At 38.6% G+C, this 18,187-nt stretch overlaps 1 protein-coding gene and 1 long non-coding RNA gene across 6 annotated transcripts in view; one reads left to right on the forward strand and one right to left on the reverse strand.

The window, feature by feature from the left end:
* Positions 1-18,187, forward strand: part of MESK2 (misexpression suppressor of KSR 2) — a 541,942-nt gene that overhangs the window by 69,170 nt on the left and 454,585 nt on the right. The window lies entirely within an intron of this gene.
* Positions 6,427-6,948, reverse strand: LOC138852357 (uncharacterized). Its single transcript, XR_011391688.1, has 2 exons — positions 6,883-6,948; positions 6,427-6,730 (listed from the first exon to the last, which is right to left on the reverse strand). It is a non-coding gene; the product is annotated as an uncharacterized lncRNA (long non-coding RNA).

Here is an 18,187-nt window from a genome sequence, read left to right on the forward strand (position 1 = left end):
TCTTATTCTTGGAGACTTTAATGTCAAATATAAGAATATTTGTGGCTAAAGCTCCCGCTTCACACACGGAGGGCCCGGGTTCGATTCCCGGCGGGTGGAAACATTTCGACACGTTTCCTTACGCCTGTTGTCCTGTTCACCTAGAAGCAAATAGGTACCTGGGTGTTAGTCGACTGGTGTGGGTCGCATCCTGGGGGACAAGATTAAGGACCCCAATGGAAATAAGTTAGACAGTCCTCGATGACGCACTGACTTTCTTGGGTTATCCTGGGTGGCTAACCCTCCGGGGTTAAAAATCCGAACGAAATCTTATCTTATCTTATAATGAACACTAATGGAACTAAACTAGCGAAATTTCAAAATGATTGTGATGTTAGAATTGTGGGCACTGTGAACCTACTCATATGGCAGTATATTAGACATGGGTTTTGGATTTGGTGTATAACCCACGAGGTTCGAGTCTGTCATAACTGATCTATCTGATCACTTCCCAAGATTCACAACTGTCAATCTTGATCATATCTCTAGTAGTCAGAGCTAAATACAGTAGAAAAAAATACTTATTCTTAACTCAGAACACAAAGATAACATTAACTGCTTGTATCAAGTGGAACGCCTTCCAACTGAACAAAAGAAATTAATGGAAAAATAAATAAATAAAGAAATGATTTAGGAAAAACAAGAAAAATGATTTTTGAGAATTTTACTTAAAATTTAAATATAATAAAAAAAATATGGCCTTCAGTTCTTGTAGTTGGGTAGGAGTAGGTATGGCCCTGGATAGTTCCTCTGATGTTATTTATGTAGGTTATCCTGGGCAGATGGTAATCCGATGTTCTGGAATCTCCTACCACTTGGATGGAGCACAAGTAGAATAGGTAAGGGCTGGTAGTTGTAGAATAATGTTAATAAGTATTATTAACATACGTCTTGCCCCTTTATCTGGCGTCTATCCTGGAAGACCACGCCAGGAACAGAGCTGACAAATAAGAGAAAATAAAACTGGTTACCCATAGTCATGATAATATAACATTTAAGAAAGAAAAAGAATGATAAATGCCAAAATCATTACTGGTAACCAGCAAACACTAGAAAAGAACAAACAGTAATACTCCTGGTAGATCACCCTACCTGATTAGGAGAAGAGTGGAGGCGAAGTGACTCTCCAAACTTCAGTCCACACCAGGTAAGGTCAATATTACCAAGAGTAGAAACTAACAAATCGGACACCAGGAACTAGTTTTGCCCCAGCCCGCCAGAGAGGGGGGGGGTGAGTGCGCGCGCAACGTAACTCGCTAATGGTTCCTGGTTGCCCGAACAACCTTAACCCCACTTACACCTACTTTTCCCTCACAATACCCCCTTCCAAAACTTATGGACGGAGTCAATAAGTCAACGAACAGAGGGAAAAGCACTAAATACAACCTCGGCTCAGCCAATCTGAAAAGTGGTTTTCAGAGCCAGAAATATAAACGACTTTAAACTTATAGGGCTGAATAGCCAGAGCCCATCTCAAGAGTCTGCTATTTGACCCTTTAAAGTTTTCCAAGTACATCAGTGGCTTGTGATCTGTTTCAAGCACAAAGGGTTTACCGTATAGGTAGTATTTAAATCTACTTATACCCCATACTAAAGCATAACATTCTTTCTCCACAGTGGAATATCTTTCTTCTCTGGGCAGAAGCTTCTTACTGGCGAAAGATACTGGGAAAGGTGTCTCCTCATAATATTGAAGTACAGCCCCGAGTCCAGAATGGGAGGCATCTGTTCGGAGACAAAATATTTTATTAATATCTGGTAATTTTAGGACAGGGGGGTTTGAAAATATACTCTTAATTTCTTCGAAGCTTTGGTTGGCTTCCTCAGAACAACTAAGAGGTTCCTTGACACCCTTTTTCAAATAGTCTGTAAGAACTGAAGTTAAGCTACTTAGATTTGGTACGAAATTTCTATAGAAGTTTACAGATCCAAGGAAACTTCTTAATAACTTTTTGGTAGCAGGGAACGTACTTTCTAAAACAGCTTTGGTCTTATTAGGAAGTGGTGAAAAGTTATCAGAGATAATGAACCCAAGGTATTGTACCTTATGATAGCCAAGAAAGCACTTTTGTGGTTTAACTGTAAGGCCATGAGTTCTTAGTCTTTTCAAAACAAGCGCTAGTGTATTTAGATGGTCTTCCCAGACATTTGTCATGATATAAATATTATCAAAATACACCGATACATTCTTTAGATCAGAAAGAACTATTCTCATAAGCCTAATATACGTGGCACACGCGGTAACCAAGCCGAAAGGCATTGTGCGGTATTGCATTAGACCTCTATGAGTAGGGAAAGCAGTGTATGGTTTCGAGTCTGGGTGTAACGGCACTTGATGGTATGCTTGTGAGATGTCTAATTCCGAGAAGAATTTGCAGTCATGGAATTTATACAAGTCATGATCAATTACTGGCATGGGTTCTGCATCCCATTTAGTTATAGTATTTAAATAACGAAAATCTTGGGCAAGTCGGTAAGAATTATCGGGTTTCTTAACCATAACAACTGGTGAACAGAAAGCTGATTTCGAAGGTTCTATGATATTTAAGTTAAATAGTTTGTCCACCTCATTATCAAAAGTTTTCCGTAAGTGAACGGGAACAGGGTAGATTTTCCGCCTTACTGGTTCATGATCCGACAATTCAATCTTGTGTACAATAGTGGTGGTAAGTCCTGGTACCTCTGTGAATACGTCAGAAAATGAATTTACTAAGGCACTTACTTGAGACTTTTGTTTATTTGACAAGTCGTTGTTAATGTTGACATTTGACTTTGGTGAGGGATCATGCGTTAAGATATCCAGTAGTTCCTTCGATTCTGTAAAAGACTCGTCATCTATAATACAAACTCTACATTCGTACGAATCACCACTTGTATCCAAGCTGAAAGAAGAAGTATCTTCGTCAAAGGCATTTACGCAAAGATTAACTTCTCTTCTATGGTACCGTTTCAAAATATTGACGTGATACATTCTCTCTCTACCCTTGACATCCAAGATATAATCTACCTTATTGCAGACCTTCACTACTTTATACGGTCCGCGCCAGGTAATTAGCAATTTGTTGGATTTGTCAGGTAGGAGAACTAAAACTTCATCACCAACATTAAACGTACGCTTGGAACTTTTATGGTCAAAATAGGTCTTGTACGTTTCCATAGACATCTCTAGGTTTTTACTGACCAAATCGGCGGTTTCTTCCAACCTTTCCCTTAGATCTAAAAGAAACTGATAGCTGTTTTGAACCTCAGGTTTGATATCTTTGGACCAAAGTTCATTCAAAATAGATAGTGGACCACGAGCTTGTCTCCCATAAAGCAATTCAAAAGGGGAATAACCAAGGGAATCACTTGGAATCTCGCGCATTGCGAAAAGAGCACATGGTAAAAATCTATGCCAGTCCGTTGGTTTAAGAATACATAGTTTTTTTAGTATTGACTTTAGGATGGCATGTTGTCGCTCCACTCTTCCGTTACACATCGGATGGTAAGGTGTAGTGAAAAGAGGTTTAACACCCACAAGTTGATAAACGTGTTCCATTAATTCTGAAGTGAATTGAGCCCCTTTATCCGACAGAATTTCACGAGGTATACCTACACGTGAAAAAATAGAAAATAAGGCTTCTGCGACTTCTATGGACGTAATGGATTTTAAGGGTACCGCCTCTGGGAAGCTGGACGCGTAGTCAATCATAGTTAAAATATATTTATTACCTCCTGATGAGCGAGGTGTGATAGGACCAACTATATCTACTGCAACCCTTGCAAAAGGGACTGAGAAAATTGGCATCTTTACCATAGGAACTCTCCTAGTTCTACCCTTCTGCGTGGAAAGTTGACATACGTGACATGATCTGCAGTACTTATAGATGTCAGAGGACATGCTAGGCCAGAAATATAGGTCCTTGATTTTATTATAGGTCTTCCTATGTGAAAAATGGCCAGAGACTGGCAAGTCATGAGAAATCTTTAAAATAGTTTCACGGCAATCCTGCGGAATGAGTAACAGGCTTCGACCAACGTCATTGGTCTTGTCCGCAGACACTATAGTCTTGTACAAAAGATCGTGTTTGAACTCAAACTTGTAAGAAAATTTCTTTCTCTGGGTCACCTTGCCATTTAAAGCTAACTTCCGAGATTCCTCTAAGGAAGGACAAGTCTTTTGAAGACCCTCTAAATCTATATGAGACAGCTCGATTGGCTTTCCTTTGGAAAGAACTAATGGGTGGATAGGTTTTACCTTAGACTGAGCTCTGGTAACGACGTTAATCGAGTCTAGTTGTTGTATAGATTGTGCCACACGTAGTTTCCCACTGGCGTCTGCGTTGTCCAGTTCAAGTGACTGACTTACTAAAGGTGTTACCGGAGTTTTGTAACCATCAGCTCTCTGATTTAGGTTACCCAACTGAATCTCATCTGGAACTATCTGTGAAGAAACAGAGATATTAGGTTCCAACCCTTCCTTGGGAACTCCAAATTCCAGACAGTCCTCCTCAGATGGGAAAGTAGCCCCTTGTATGTTCCCAACCAAAACAGAACATGAGGTTATCGGGGCAACTACGGCATCTACCCATCCTGAGAACCATTTGCACTTAACAAAACATCTGACAGTTGGAAAAGAATCGCTTCTTCCTAAATAGTCAGTTAATTTAGTGGACTTATAACGTGAAGAATCTAGGTTAGGGAAAAGCTTACTCGAGATAACAATACAGGAACATCCTGTGTCTCTAAGAATGGTTGATACATTCATACCATTGACTGTACCTTCACTAAAAGGTGCGTTTATGTTTGATTCAGTGAAACATTTACCGACATTTTCACCTTTTTTTCTAGGACAGTCGGGCCGTCTATGACCCCACTCATTACAGTTGAAACATTTTACTGTGAAGGCCGTGGAATTCTTAGGTACGGAGGGTTTGGATCCCTCAGATTGCTTAGGCACAACAGGCTTATATCTGCTACGCTCTTTAGGGTAGTTATTATGAGCGCACGCATATATATCAGCAGCTTGTGCCATTTCTGCAGCCGTATGAACGTTTCGTTCTTTAATGAATATTCGTAAGTCAGAGTTTACAGAAGACAGGAATTGATCTCTTACCATCAGGTCTCGTAAAGATTCGAAATCGTGGTCAACCTCAGCACTATCAATCCACGAATCAAATAATCTGAAAAGTGTTGTTAAGAATTGCATGTAATTTTGATGAGGAGTTATTTTTATGTGTCTAAACTCCGACCTGTAATGATGAGTAGTTTTTTTGAAAGCCTGTAGTATAGCTTTCTTCAGCAGGCTATAACTAGAAATAACATCAGAGGGTAGAGTGGAATAGACGTTTAATGCTGAACCTGACAGTAGTAAGCCAAGCCTAGTAGCCCAAGAATCTACTGGCCAGTCACAGAGAGTAGCAGTACTCTCGAATCTAGTAATATATGCCGATATGTCATCTTGTTCCGAGAAAGGTGGTATTTGTGGCATCCTAATATTAGGTTCTTGGGAAGGGTATTCTAAAACCCCTTCATCTATTTTCTGCTTAGATAGTTCTATCTTCTTGGCTTCTAATTCCAACCTTGATTGTTCTAACTCAATTTCCTTCATTTTGAAGGCTACCTCTCTTGCCTGAACTCTATCTTCTCTAGCTATCCTTTCCTGTTCGATTTTATCTTCCCGAGCTAGTCTTTCCTGTTCCTCTTTCTTTTCTTGAGCTAGTCTTTTTTCTTCCCGAGCTAGTCTCTCCTGTTCCTTTTTCTCTTCTCGAGCTAGTCTTTCCTGTTCCTTTTTCTCCTCTCGAGCTAGTCTTTCCTGTTCTTTTTTCTCTTCAATAGCCATTTTAGCAGTAATGTAACTATCAAGGCTTTGTCCAGTAAATCCCATTTCCTTTCCAGCTTTCAACCAGAAATCTAAAGAATCCATCTTATAAAAAGAAATATTAAGCACCCAACTTCAACTGACTTACTTAAAATTAACAGTAACGTCTGTTACAAAAGAGGGACACAGTCCGCACACTTTAAACTTCCCAAAGTAGAAAATGAAATAAATATTTCTCCCTGGAAGAATACACTTGTGGGCTCAATAGCCTTCACTAAGCAAAATACACACGGTTCACACAGGAGGGGTTATTATCAAAGTTCCCCAGGTCCAACAAATAGGTAAACTTCTAAACCGAACCCTAGAACCAAACAACGGTAAGTCAACCAGACTACCAGTAATGACTTGACACCTCAACTAACTCACCCTTTTCTATCTTAAATGTTATACTCACAACCAGTTGAACCATCAGGACGATGTTGCTTCGAGAGTCGGATCCTGGCAAGGTCGCCATTGTCAGTGGAACGCCTTCCAACTGAACAAAAGAAATTAATGGAAAAATAAATAAATAAAGAAATGATTTAGGAAAAACAAGAAAAATGATTTTTGAGAATTTTACTTAAAATTTAAATATAATAAAAAAAATATGGCCTTCAGTTCTTGTAGTTGGGTAGGAGTAGGTATGGCCCTGGATAGTTCCTCTGATGTTATTTATGTAGGTTATCCTGGGCAGATGGTAATCCGATGTTCTGGAATCTCCTACCACTTGGATGGAGCACAAGTAGAATAGGTAAGGGCTGGTAGTTGTAGAATAATGTTAATAAGTATTATTAACATACGTCTTGCCCCTTTATCTGGCGTCTATCCTGGAAGACCACGCCAGGAACAGAGCTGACAAATAAGAGAAAATAAAACTGGTTACCCATAGTCATGATAATATAACATTTAAGAAAGAAAAAGAATGATAAATGCCAAAATCATTACTGGTAACCAGCAAACACTAGAAAAGAACAAACAGTAATACTCCTGGTAGATCACCCTACCTGATTAGGAGAAGAGTGGAGGCGAAGTGACTCTCCAAACTTCAGTCCACACCAGGTAAGGTCAATATTACCAAGAGTAGAAACTAACAAATCGGACACCAGGAACTAGTTTTGCCCCAGCCCGCCAGAGAGGGGGGGGGGGGGGTGAGTGCGCGCGCAACGTAACTCGCTAATGGTTCCTGGTTGCCCGAACAACCTTAACCCCACTTACACCTACTTTTCCCTCACACTACGAGCCAGTCCATACCACGGGCGGGGATAGAACTATCTTCTGTTTGTCTTCCCATGATCCGTGAGCAAGTTCTCAGTGGTAACTAAATGGACATTAATTTTTTATACCAGTGGGCTTGTAGTTATGACTCACGAAATCGTAATGACACGATTGCAAACCCACCATACCACGGGTGGGGATAGAACCCGCGATCACAGAGTATAAAACTCCAGACCGACGCGTTAGCCACTGGTCCAGCTGGCCCAGTGGCTAACGGTAAAAGGTAAAAGGACACACATTTAGTTAATGCAACATTTTATTGTGGCAACGTTTCACTCTCCATGAGCTTTAGAGCTAAAAGTTGCCACAATAAAACGTAACATTAATCGCACAAATGTCCTTTTACCTAACATATTGTCGGTAATTCTACCAACATTATTACATGTATATATTGTCTAGTATATACTATCTCTCCCTCCCTTATTAGAGTACATTCCCAGTACGTCAAGGCGTTAACAGTAGTTTGCTTTATTCGCTCTGTACAAACAATAAACAATCTCTCGTTTCAGCTGTAACAGTATTTTGTGGGAGATGACACGAGTGATTTCAATAGTGTCACAATTGAAATCACTCGTGTCACTGTTTCGTATAGTTCTTTCTGAGTGAGGTGTTATCTCAGTGTTTAATATTTAAAACGTTCTTCCCTTGCCTCTTCCCGTTCTTTTGATCATGTGTGTAAGCACTTGAACCCGCTCAGGTTTTGTTTCCTGTTTTCACAGTGATGTTTTTTGGATATATATATGTATATATATATATATATATATATATATATATATATATATATATATATATATATATATATATATATATATATATATAATCTCCGTATCTTCTCCCGTTGAAAGTTTGAAGTTTATTATATTATCCATATTATCCACAAAGGATGATGCGATGTTGTGGCTGGAAGTGTTATCTGTTTGCTTTGAGGATGAGAAACAGTAAAGGCACCAGGAGCCTGCCTGGAGGGATTTCAGTTTTCAATATGCTCAATAGATTTAGATCTTTGCTATTAGTACACATTGTGTTGCACCTTTCAAAACACTAGGTCTCCATTTGCCTATTTTTCTCATAAGTGTTAATTAAACGTGCTAGCACTTCATAATTACATTTATGAAATGCGTTTTTTTTTTTTTTTTGCATTTTGGTTGTGTCAAGACATGATCTCCCCGCTATATATCCATGTTAATTTGCGTTATTCAGTCATTGTTGCCCATAAAGCTTTGAAATTGACATGTAAACAGTGTATAATAGATTTTCATGAAGTTTGATGTTAGTCTGCGAGCTTTCTGTCAAGAGCTCTACTACTGCCTCCTGTCCTCAGAGGAGCCGTGTCTGCACTTTTAAAAGTGCCCCAGGTATTGTGTTTCTCTAAACTCTAAAGAATACCGTGTGCTCGTGCTTGTGGTACATATCTTGCAGTGTGTGTGTGTGTGTATATATATATATATATATATATATATATATATATATATATATATATATATATAAACAAATGGAGCGAAACAGAATGACTTCAAGAGTGTATCAGTCTGTAGTGGAAGGAAGGCGGGGTAGGGGTCGGCCTAGGAAAGGTTGGAGGGAGGGGGTAAAGGAGGTTTTGTGTGCAAGGGGCTTGGACTTCCAACAGGCATGCGTGAGCGTGTTTGATAGGAGTGGAGACAAATGGTTTTTAATACTTGACGTGCTGTTGGAGTGTGAGCAACGTAACATTTATGAAGGGGTTCAGGGAAACCGGCAGGCCGGACTTGAGTCCTGGAGATGGGAAGTACAGTGCCTGCACTCTGAAGGAGGGGTGTTAATGTTGCAGTTTAAAAACTGTAGTGTAAAGCACCCTTCTGGCAAGACAGTGATGGAGTGAATGATGGTGAAAGTTTTTCTTTTTCGGGCCACCCTGCCTTGGTGGGAATCGGCCAGTGTGATGATAATAAATAAACAAACAGAGCTCCTTGAATTCGGCTCATGTGCTGTTGTACGTGTGGGAGTGTTTCCTTCCATTGTTGTATTCTGAGAGAGGTTGGGAGGTGTGTGTGCTTACGTCAGATATATGATTTGTACGATGGACATGAGTCATGAAGAAACTGCAGATCCTCTTCTGCATCATAATTTAGATGGCTTAATCATGATTCATTCTGTTCTATCATAATTTCGTCTATTATTGTCATCGGTGTATTAGGGTGTAGGACGACGTATTAGGGTGTATGAAGATGTATGCAGACGTGTATATCCTAGTTTAACGTGACTTTATAGGCAAAACGTGTGATAGTGGACTTGTGAAACATGATGCTAATTACTGCACTAGTAACAATCTTCAGCACCATACATGTAGATAATTATTGTCCTAGTAACAACCTTCAGCACCATACATGTAGATAATTATTGTCCTAGTAACAACCTTCAGCACCATACATGTAGATAATTATTGTCCTAGTAACAACCTTCAGCACCATACATGTGGCTGATTACTGTCCTAGTAACAACCTTCAGCACCATACAAGTGACTGATTACTGTCCTAGTAACAACCTTCAGCACCATACATGTGGCTGATTACTGTCCTAGTAACAACCTTCAGCATCATACAAGTGACTGATTACTGTCCTAGTAACAACCTTCAGCACCATACATGTGGCTGATTACTGTCCTAGTAACAACCTTCAGCACCATACATGTGGCTGATTACTGTCCTAGTAACAACCTTCAGCACCATACAAGTGACTGATTACTGTCCTAGTAACAACCTTCAGCACCATACATGTGGCTGATTACTGTCCTAGTAACAACCTTCAGCACCATACAAGTGACTGATTACTGTCCTAGTAACAACCTTCAGCACCATACATGTGGCTGATTACTGTCCTAGTAACAACCTTCAGCACCATACAAGTGACTGATTACTGTCCTAGTAACAACCTTCAGCACCATACATGTGGCTGATTACTGTCCTAGTAACAACCTTCAGCACCATACAAGTGACTGATTACTGTCTTAGTAACAACCTTCAGCACCATACATGTGGCTGATTACTGTTGAGAATTTGGCCTTACCAGCTAAGATATAATTATATAATGAACACTTAGCTGATAAATGACAGCAAATCGTCTACACAGCCGCCCCTGCAGACGAGGTCTAGATGCTGTCGAAACCATCACAACAGTGGGCTGTCAAGAGATACAATTTGTAAGTATATATTACCCCTAGGGGGTGTTATGTCAGCATATTTCATTCGATGATGGCTGACGAATACTTATTTGTTTGGACTCAAAAGTCCACACCTTACTGCCGATTATAGGTTGATTACAAACTCCTTGTGACTCAAGAATTGCGCAATCCCCCGATCTACAAGAAATTCGTAACATACCTTGCTCTTTGTAACGTGAGCTATGGTGTTCTCAACACCTTCGACAGATATCGGTGACTTGATAGAAGCTGAAGTGTCCTTGGATGTCCACGTCTTCCATTGTCTAGGAAACGCACACTGGTACACTATGTTCAACAAGATTCGTCTTTATTGTTCACAATGTATCACAAGAGAAGCTGATCACACTTCTCTTAAGTGTTTATTGTGTTGTGTGAGACACTTTATTCACACTAACGCACAGATCAGTGTCCTTTGCTGGTTATCCTGGCGTCAGTGTCTCGTAGTAGAGTCAAAGTTAGTCTGCCGTCAGTACACCACCCCAAGCCGTCACTGCCCTAGCACAAAAAAAAACGCTGACCTAGTACCTTGCATCCTTGTCAACTCCTCGATGAAGCAAAGCAGAATGTTTGTTTCTTGCTGTCTTAATCATAGACAACAATGTACACTTATCTTTACTATGGTAATAAAGTGGGAGCAGGATTTTCCTTAATTGTCCTGCTAAGTAAGAGATGTACTGTCTCTTATAAAAATACACGTTGCAACACCCCTGCAAGGAGCGGAGGTCACTTGATTACGCATACGACATCTGTGATCAATTACTCACTCTAGCAGTAAACAAGACGCTCGCCCCTTCTAGTGGCTTGGCCCCTCAGGGCTGAAAGGGGCTGAAGGGGGCTGATACCCCCCTCCTGGAGAAAATTTCTCCACACTGGGGGGCGGCGGAGGTTCGCTGCAGGTGAACTATTCATCACTTAACATTAATTTGATTTTCTCACTCGCCACCACTGCTGCTTGTCTTTTCTGAACAGCTTTAGTCTGTGCGGTTTCTGGAGAATCACTAATTTTGTTTTCAACACTGTGTAATTCTAACGGCACTAGTTTATTTATTGTCCGCTTATTCACTACACCTTTGCTCAAAACATCAACTGTCCTGATGATTCCATTTGCATCAGGATATATGGTCACAATTTTTCCAAGTGGCCATTGGGACCTCGGACCATCATTGTCGATAATCACTATGTCACCAGGTCTTAAGGACTTATGATTTTCAGGAATACCAGCTCCATAGAAGTGTTCTCTCAATGAGGTGAGATAGTCTTCTCGCCAAATTTTCTCCCAACATTCAATCACTTTATTAAGGTGTTTGAATTTACTTCTGAGTTGCTCAGGTTCGAAATAAGTAGGATCCTCTTTGATTTCTTTATCATTCATGGGAGGAACAGGTTCGAGCCTTCTGCCATGGAGTAAATGAGATGGACTTAACACTTCTAAATTGTCCAGATCATCGGTAACATAAGTTAGAGGTCTGTTGTTGACTCTATTTTCTATTTCAGTCACAACTGTACGGAATTCTTCTAAGTCTATTCTCTGACGATGAAGAGTCTTCCTTAAACAACGTTTTACAATGCCGATCATTCTTTCATAAAATCCGCCGTGCCATGGAGATTTAGGAGGAATGTATCTCCAACGACATCTACGTTGATTCAGCATCTGTTGTACTTCTGGCTGATCAAAGATCTTGCTTATATAAGCAGCACCAGCAACAAAGTTCGTTGCATTATCTGAAATCATCAGTCTGGGACATGCCCTTCTGGCTGCAAACCTTCTGAATAATTTGATAAAGGTTTCAGCAGACATGTCAGTGGCTACTTCTAGATGTACTGCTCTAGTTGTAGCACAAGTGAACAAACAGATGTACACCTTGATGGGAACTTTGTCAACTGTTTTGGTTAAAATTATTGGTCCAGTGTAATCTACACCTGTCACCTCAAATGGAGTGATATGACAAACTCTTTCAGAGGGATATGGAGGTGGACCTGGATACTGACATACTCGCATATCGTAGTGACGACAAGTAATACAGTCCTTTATTTGTTTTTTCACACTTTGTCGACCTTGAGGTATCCAGTAGGACTGTCGTATATGACAAAGTGTGTCAGCTACCCCACCATGTAACACGTTACTGTGGGCGTTTTGCACAATCAGTTTTGTTAGCCAATGATTCTTGGGGATCAATATTGGATGTATGGCTTCTTTAGGTAGTGAAGAATTATGAATTCTTCCTCGACATCTTATAATCTTTTCTGAGTCGAGATAAAGTCCTAAAGAATTAATCATAACAGGTTTCTTTGGGGATTTATCTTGTGTTTCTAGAAATTTATATTCTGTAGAGAAAACGTCTTTCTGTATTAGTTTCACCCAGTATTTAATGGGTTCAAGACATTCATAATCAGGTTTCATTCTTTTAATGAATTTAAAGACAAGAGCTGTAACTCTTAAGAGTTTACCCAAAGATGAGTATTTAGATCCATCAATGACTATTTCTGTTGTGTCTGCAGTATTTACACAACTTATTTCTGCTGTGTTCAAGCAGACTGTTTCTTCTGGCATAATGTGAGCTTTTTGCTGAGGCCAGTTATTTTCATTAGAGAGCCAGTTCGGTCCGTGGAGCCATAATTTATTATCCACAAATTTCTTGAGTGGGACACCACGTGACAACATATCAGCTGGATTCTCTTGGGTAGAGACGTGAAGAAAGAGATAATCTCTCTGCATCTCCTTTATTTCTGCTACTCTGTTCTGTACATAGACCAACTTACTCTTATTATTTCTTAACCACTGGAGAACTGCTTCATTATCACTCCAGATCACGGTTTTCTCAATAGTGAGATGATCAAGTACTTTGTTGAGATAGACAGCTAATTTTGTACCTACATAGAGTGCTGTCAGTTCCAATTGTGGTACTGTTCTGACCTTCAAGGGTGCTACCCTGGCCTTTGAAGTAATTAGTGTACTTCCTTCAGCATTACTCATGTAAGCTACAGCGCCATAACCTCTGGTTGACGCATCACAGAACACATGTAATGTGTAATTGTTTCCCTCTTGACCTATTTGTCTGGGAAATTTAATTTGATGAAGTTGTTTAAACTCCCTGGATATTTCATCCCATGCTTGACTTATTTCTAGAGGCAAGTTCTCATCCCATCCAATTTTGAGTTTCCATGCATCTTGCATAAGCATTTTACCTTTTATGGTAATTGGTGAGACGAGTCCTAGAGGATCAAAACATTGTGATACCTCTGACAGTAAACTACGTTTAGTGAGTGTACTGCATGATTTATTGTTTATCTTTTTGAGACTCAGAGTATCTTCCTGTGTGTTCCAATTAAGTCCCAGCATATTGTTGCAATCAGGAATTTCAGTTTCAGGGAAATCTTCTTTGATAAGTTCCCTTAATTGCTTTGAATTTGTATTCCACATCCTTAGAGGCATATTTGCTTCTTTCATCTCCTTGTTAGCTTCTCTGTATAAGGATTTCAAATCCTCCTCTTTATTCACAGTACCTTGAAGATTGTCCACATAGAAACTTTTCTTTAAGACTTCTTTGAAGGGACTTTCAGATTTCTTCAAATGTGTATTTAGAGTAGCTTCTAGTAAGAATGGAGAGGATGTTGCACCAAATAATACTGATTTGAAACGATAAGTTTTCACAGGACTTTGAGGATCATGTGGATTTTCAGGCCACAAGAATCGAGTATAATCTCTATCTATTTCTTGTAGTCCTACTCTTAAGAAAGCCTTGGAAATATCAGCCGTGTAGGCATATGGGTTTGTGCGAAATTTCATAAGCACGTCTCCAAGCTTCTCAGTTAGTGAGGGTCCGGTCATCAGACAGTCATTAAGACTTGCTACGTCTTTATTTGCACGTGCGCTGCAATTATATACAACACGTAGTGGAGTGGTTTCAGAATCTTTTCTGACTCCATGGTGCGGGAGATAATGAGCGTCTGTCTTCAACTTATCTTCGACTATTTCCTCAATGAATTTATTGTCCAACTGTTCTTGTATGATATTATCATAGACAGTAGCTCTGGATTCTTCCTGAGCTCATGTATTTGTGCTTTCATCTGTCCGAAAGCCATGCGATAATTGCTAGGCAGATGTGGTGGATTTAATTTCCATGGTAACCTAACCCAATACTGTCCATCTTTATATTTGACAGTGTCCAAATATTCGTTATAAGTCTGAGACTCTTGTGGGCTTGGTTTATTTACATCAATACCTATCGCATCTAAATCCCACAACTTATCAACTGGTTCATTCATTTCTTCCAGTAATGATAATTTTTGCTGTGGTACATGATCAGCGGTTATTCTCGTAACTAGTACATTTTCCACTGAATCAATATCAGCTTCTTTCCCACTTTGAGAGGGAATGGGACCACATATCATGTGGCCTTCTGCTGTTTTCAGCAAGTGAACATCATGTTTACTTACTATATTTTGCACAAAACAGTGATAATAATCACTTCCAATGATTAAATCAATTGGACTAATTGTGTCCGTCTGTATGTCAGGACAGGCTAACTTGACCTTAGCTGCTTTCAGTGCTGCAACTGTTTCTTTTAATCCCTGGATCTGCACAGACTTAGGCAAATCATCTACTACCACAGCTTCTACTGTCTTTTTCCTGTTTCCTAGACCAACAGTGATTTTGGCTAGGTCATATGTCTGTTTGCCAGAATTATGGAAAAAACCAGCTATATCTAACTGTATTTTGGCATAGGGTTGTCTATTCAGTTTCTGCAGCACTGTTCTTCTTATGAAGGACCTTTGTGAGCCTTGATCAAATAGTGTTAGCACATTGGTTTTGTGTAATTTATTAGATAACTCAACTCGAGCTATCGGGAGAGCAGTTGCTTTAAACTTATCTCTCACATTTAATGCTGTTGCTTCATTAGTAAGACTGAGACTAGTATAACTATTCAGTAGTAAGGCTGAGACTAGTATAACTATTCATTAGTAAGACTGAGACTAGTATTACTATTCAGTAGTAAGGCTGAGACTAGTATAACCATTCAGTAGTAAGGCTGAAACTAGTATAACTATTCATTAGTAAGGCTGAGACTAGTATAACTATTCATTAGTAAGGCTGAGACTAGTATAACTATTCATTAGTAAGGCTGAGACTAGTATAACTATTCATTAGTAAGGCTGAGACTAGTATAACTATTCATTAGTAAGGCTGAGACTAGTATAACTATTCATTAGTAAGGCTGAGACTAGTATAACTATTCATTAGTAAGGCTGAGACTAGTATAACTATTCATTAGTAAGACTGAGACTAGTATAACTATTCATTAGTAAGGCTGAGACTAGTATAACTATTCATTAGTAAGACTGAGACTAGTATAACTATTCATTAGTAAGGCTGAGACTAGTATAACTATTCATTAGTAAGGCTGAGACTAGTATAACTATTCATTAGTAAGGCTGAGGCTAGTATAACTATTCATTAGTAAGGCTGAGGCTAGTATAACTATTCATTAGTAAGGCTGAGACTAGTATAACTATTCATTAGTAAGGCTGAGACTAGAATAACTATTCATTAGTAAGGCTGAGACTAGTATAACTATTCATTAGTAAGGCTGAGACTATAACTATTCATTAGTAAGGCTGAGACTAGTATAACTATTCATTAGTAAGACTGAGACTAGTATAACTATTCATTAGTAAGACTGAGACTAGTATAACTATTCATTAGTAAGACTGAGACTAGTATAACTATTCATTAGTAAGACTGAGACTAGTATAACTATTCATTAGTAAGGCTGAGACTATAACTATTCATTAGTAAGGCTGAGACTAGTATAACTATTCATTAGTAAGACTGAGACTAGTATAACTATTCATTAGTAAGACTGAGACTAGTATAACTATTCATTAGTAAGACTGAGACTAGTATAACTATTCATTAGTAAGACTGAGACTAGTATAACTATTCATTAGTAAGACTGAGACTAGTATAACTATTCATTAGTAAGACTGAGACTAGTATAACTATTCATTAGTAAGACTGAGACTAGTATAACTATTCATTAGTAAGACTGAGACTAGTATTACTACTTTAAAGGTCTATATATGAAAGTTTTAATTTAACACAAAATTTATTACTGATCAAATTATATTTTAGTTCTATAAGTATTATAGATTTAATCCCACAAGCTTACTAAATTTAATACAATTAACATAGATTTAATACCATTAAAAATAAATTCAATACCATAACACCATAGATGTAGTACCATTAGAAATGTATCTAATACTCTTAACAATATTGATTTTTAATAATACCAGAATATCTATTACTAATAACACAGGTAATACCAGTAGATCTAATATTAACAAGGGTAATACCAGAACTAATATTAATAACACAGGTAATACCAGAAGATCTAATATTAATAACAAGGGTAATACCAGAACTAGTATTAATAACACAGGTAATACCAGAAGATCTAATATTAATAACAAGGGTAATACCAGAACTAGTATTAATAACACAGGTAATACCAGAACTAGTATTAATAACACAGGTAATACCAGAAGATCTAATATTAATAACAAGGGTAATACCAGAACTAGTATTAATAACACAGGTAATACCAGAAGATCTAATATTAATAACAAGGGTAATACCAGAACTAATATTAATAACACAGGTAATACCAGAAGATCTAATATTAATAACAAGAGTAATACCAGAACTAGTATTAATAACACAGGTAATTCCAGAATATCTAATATTAATAACAAGGGTAATACCAGAAATAATAATAACAGAGGTAATACGAGAAGATTTAATACAAAGTACATTTTAAATACCAGTGACAATATCAATTTAAAAACACTAACACTGGTTTTAATGGCAACTAAAATATAAGTTTACTGCCAGGGAAATTTTAGAATATTACTTGTTTTGTACCTTTAATACAGGTACTGCTGTGTGTGACTAGTTAATACAGGTACTGCTGTGTGTGTGTCTAGTTAATACAGGTACTGCTGTGTGTGTGTCTAGTTAATACAGGTACTGCTGTGTGTGTCTAGTTAATACAGGTACTGCTGTGTATGTGACTAGTTAATACAGGTACTGCTGTGTGTGACTAGTTAATATAGGTACTACTGTGTGTGACTAGTTAATACAGGTACTGCTGTGTGTGACTAGTTAATACAGGTACTGCTGTGTGTGACTAGTTAATACAGGTACTGCTGTGTGTGTGTCTAGTTAATGCAGGTACTGCTGTGTGTGTGTCTAGTTAATACAGGTGCTGCTGTGTGTGACTAGTTAACACAGGTACCGCTGTGTGTGACTAGTTAACACAGGTACCGCTGTGTGTGACTGGTTAATACAGGTACCGCTGTGTGTGACTAGTTAATACAGGTACTGCTGTGTGTGACTAGTTAACACAGGTACTGCTGTGTGTGACTAGTTAATACAGGTACTGCTGTGTGTGACTAGTTAATATAGGTACTACTGTGTGTGACTAATTAATACAGGTACTGCTGTGTGTGACTAGTTAATACAGGTACTGCTGTGTGTGTCTAGTTAATACAGGTACTGCTGTGTGTGTGTCTAGTTAATACAGGTACTGCTGTGTGTGTGTCTAGTTAATACAGGTACTGTTGTGTGTGACTAGTTAATACAGGTACTGCTGTGTGTAACTAGTTAACACAGGTACTGCTGTGTGTTACTAGTTAATACAGGTACTGCTGTGTGTGACTAGTTAACACAGGTACTGCTGTGTGTGACTAGTTAACACAGGTACTGCTGTGTGTGACTAGTTAACACAGGTACTGCTGTGTGTGACTAGTTAATACAGGTACTGCTGTGTGTGACT

This window comes from Cherax quadricarinatus, chromosome 7 (assembly GCF_038502225.1).
Source record: "Cherax quadricarinatus isolate ZL_2023a chromosome 7, ASM3850222v1, whole genome shotgun sequence".
Classification (NCBI taxonomy): Eukaryota; Metazoa; Arthropoda; class Malacostraca; order Decapoda; family Parastacidae; genus Cherax; species Cherax quadricarinatus.